Raw genomic sequence first — 3,519 nt, 5'->3', positions numbered from 1 at the left:
ATTGCACGGACCACTCGTGCTCGGCAACTTCCCCAGTGGCTTGCAGGCCCGAACTGGGCCTGTTAAGGGTGTACATTGGCCTATAACCGTTGGCGTGTGTTGCGTGTGGATCTGGGAAGGATTTGGTGGCTGCGGCCAGGACCACATGCGTGTGTGAGCTTGTACTGCCATCCATGGCGAATTGATCCCCAATCAGAGAAATACTTTCCGCATCTCACATGGACTCTTGCGTTGTTTACTCCTTGTCATTCTCTCATATATAAACGCATCTTGAATCTTTAGCTCATACGACCACGATCGAGGTAGCTCCAATGGAGGAAACCCAACACACCCAGCTCGTGTGCTACACTTTGCTCTGTATCCTTGTCATGGCCATACTCGTTAAGCTCAAGCACAGGCAAGCCACCTCTGCTAGCCGCCTGAACCTACCTCCCGGCCCATGGGTGCTTCCGGTGATTGGCCACATGCACCTCCTGCTCGGCGCCATTCCGCAATAGGCCATGCACAGGCTCGCTCGTCGGCACGGCCCCGTCATGCTTCTCCGTCTCGGCCATGTCCCAACGCTCGTGCTCTCCTCCGCCGAGGCAGCCAGGGAGGTCATGAAGGTCCACGACGCCGCCTTCACCGACCGCCCCGTGTACGCCACCACACACATCTTCACCTACGACGGTGAGGACATCTCCTTTGCGCGCCACAGCAGTAGGTACTGGAAGTCCATCCGAAAGCTCTGCGCCGTCGAGCTGCTGAGCCCGAGGCGGGTCCGGTCGTTCTGCCGTGTCCAGGAGGAGGAGGCGGTGAGGCTCGTGTGGTCCGTTGCTGACGCCGGCCGCGTCGTCAATGTCGGTGACATGCTATAGGTGATGATGAACGATGTGGTCATGAGGGCGTCCGTCGACGACAGGTGCACGCAGCAGGGCGCGTACCTACGGGAGTTGGACAAGGTGCTGGACCTCATGTCCGGGTTTAACCTCATCGACCTGTTCCCGACGTCGTGCCTCGCCCGGGCTATCGGTGGCCAGGCTCTCAGAGCGACGTGGGAGGTGCACCGGAGAATCCACTCCATCATGGACGCCATGATCAGCGATCACAGAACAGCTATGGAGGATGAGGAGGACAATGATGTCGGCCGTGAGCAGAGGGGCGACATACTCACTACTCTGCTCTGTTTCCAGAGGGACAACGAGATTGGCGGCGTCGCCCTCACCAATGAAAACATGAGCGACATCCTCTTCGTGAGTCACCAGTCACCACTAGCTACCCAAGACCATGGTTTAAAATTGGACCCCCCTTATCTGGCGACCATTGACTGGGAGGGGTGGCATTTGCAAACATTTTGATGGAGTTCTAGTTGGCCGGGGTGGAAGTTTCTTCATAAGAGCATGGCATTTTCTGGAGTGAAGGCTCAAAACGGCTATCCTCCCAGAAAATGCCACGTTTTTCTAAAGACACTGTCGCCTCCGACACAACTAAAACTGCCAGGAAAAACGTTTGAAAAGCCATGCTCTCCCATCAAACGGTAACCAGTTAGCTTTTCTCTTAAAATTTCAGTAGCAGATTTTTTTGGCAACAGTTGATATAACCAAAAGGTTGGTACCATATTACTTTGGGATCTTGTAGGAATTTCAGATTTTTTTGGATTTTGATGAAAATTTTAAATCAGATGAATTTTGCCTATTGTAACATTTGGCTTAAAATTAGTTAATATGGCACAAAATTTCATTGTTAGAAATGTTCCATTACCCACCATAATTACCAGAAATTTGGAAATTTTACTAAAATTTAAAACCCTGCTAGCTACCACCTTTTGCTTGCTACATGATATTTCAATCTCACATATTTACGTGTGTGTCACCAGGACCTTTTCGCTGTGGGATCGGAGACGACAGCCACAACAACAATTTGGGCAATGTCCGAGCTGATGAGGAGCCCACACATAATGGCTGCCACACAGTCTGAAGTTCGAGGAGTCCTCCACGGTAAGACTGAGGTGACTGAGGCTGACATCGATGGCCTGCTGCACTACCTGCAGATGGTCATCAAGGAGACCTTCAGGTTGCATCCACCGGTGTTGTTTCTCATGCCGAGGCTTTGCACTGACGCAAACAAAGGTCATGGGCTATGATATTCCACAAGGCACCACGGTATTCGTGAATGTGTCGGCAATCGATAGGGACGAGAATAGCTGGACTAATGCGAGTGAGTTCATGCCCAAGAGGTTTGACGATGAAAAGGTTGATTATGGTGGTACGGACTTCAGATTCCTCCCTGGCGGCACTGGACGGAGAATGTGCCCTGGTATGATGTTTGGAGTGTCAAACATCGAGATGGCTCTTGTGAGCCTTCTCTATCACTTTGACTAGAAGCTTCCCGATGGTGGGAACCCGAAGAACCTTGATATGGGTGAAGCATATGGGATCACAGCTCGTCGTAGGACCGAGCTTGTGTTGGAAGCTACTGTTTTTGTGCCTTAGTTTGGTTTGTCTACATGACTGCTACCTCTTGAGCTTGCATTGGTTTTTCCCTTGAAGAAGAAAGGGTGATGCAGCAAAGTAGCGTAAGTATTTCCCTCAGTTTTGAGAACCAAGATATCAATCCAGTGGGAGATGACGCACAAGTCACCTAGTACCTGCACAAACAATCAAGAACCTTGCAACCAACGCGATAAAGGGGTTTTCAATCCCTTCATGGTCACTCGCAAAAGTGAGATCTAATAGAGATAGTAGAATAAATATTTTTGATATTTTTGTTGTATAGATTGGAAAGTAAAGATTGCAAAATAGTAAATGAGATGCGATATAATGGAAAAGAGATGTAATATAATAGAAAAGAGACCTGGGGGCCATAGGTTTTAGAAAATGTTTAGAATTCCAACTTTTTGTTGCTATTTTGAAAAATATTTGGAACATGAAAAAAGTTTCCCATTTTTTCATACTTATTTTTATTGTTTTTCAAAATTGTTCGAGATTTATAAAAATAAAATGGCATTTAAAAGTTTCCCAAATTCCAAAAATATAACTTGTTTTAGTGAAAATTTGACAATTCAAAATAATGTTCACGTATAAAAGATACACATTTTCGAAATATATTATGAATTTTGAACACATGTTCCTATTCTAAAAAATGTTCACAAGTTCAAATGGTGCTCATGTTTTTGTAAAAAGAATGTTAGGATGTTACTATTTCAAATTTTGTTCGTATTTTTCTGAAAGTGTACATAAATTTTAAAAAACTGTTCAGGATTGAAAAAATGGTTCATGTTTCCTACAATATTCAGAAACTTCATGAGCCTTCTCTGGCGTACAATGACGTAACAAAACTCTTATGCCCTCGATCAAAGAATGAAAAAATAGCGGATTGATTACCTCACACCGGCGAAACTGAGAAGCTAAATGTTCCTTGTTTCCGCGCACACAGGGTTTTGTTTGCACATATAATTCTCACTAACTTCAAATGCATACTATTTTTTTCTCCCCATTGCAACACACGGGCATATATGCTAGTACTAGTACAGTAAGGTGC

The 3,519-nt window shown here is 46.1% G+C and overlaps 1 pseudogene; it reads left to right on the top strand.

Annotated features, from left to right (window-relative positions):
- Positions 1–311: 311 nt before the first annotated feature.
- On the top strand, positions 312–2,471 carry LOC123066779 (zealexin A1 synthase-like; annotated as a pseudogene).
- The last annotated feature ends 1,048 nt before the right edge of the window (positions 2,472–3,519 follow it).

This window comes from Triticum aestivum, chromosome 3B, assembly GCF_018294505.1.
Source record: "Triticum aestivum cultivar Chinese Spring chromosome 3B, IWGSC CS RefSeq v2.1, whole genome shotgun sequence".
Taxonomy (NCBI): domain Eukaryota; kingdom Viridiplantae; phylum Streptophyta; class Magnoliopsida; order Poales; family Poaceae; genus Triticum; species Triticum aestivum.
Note: the sequence above shows the minus strand (reverse complement) of the source record. Positions and strands in the feature narration are given on the sequence as shown.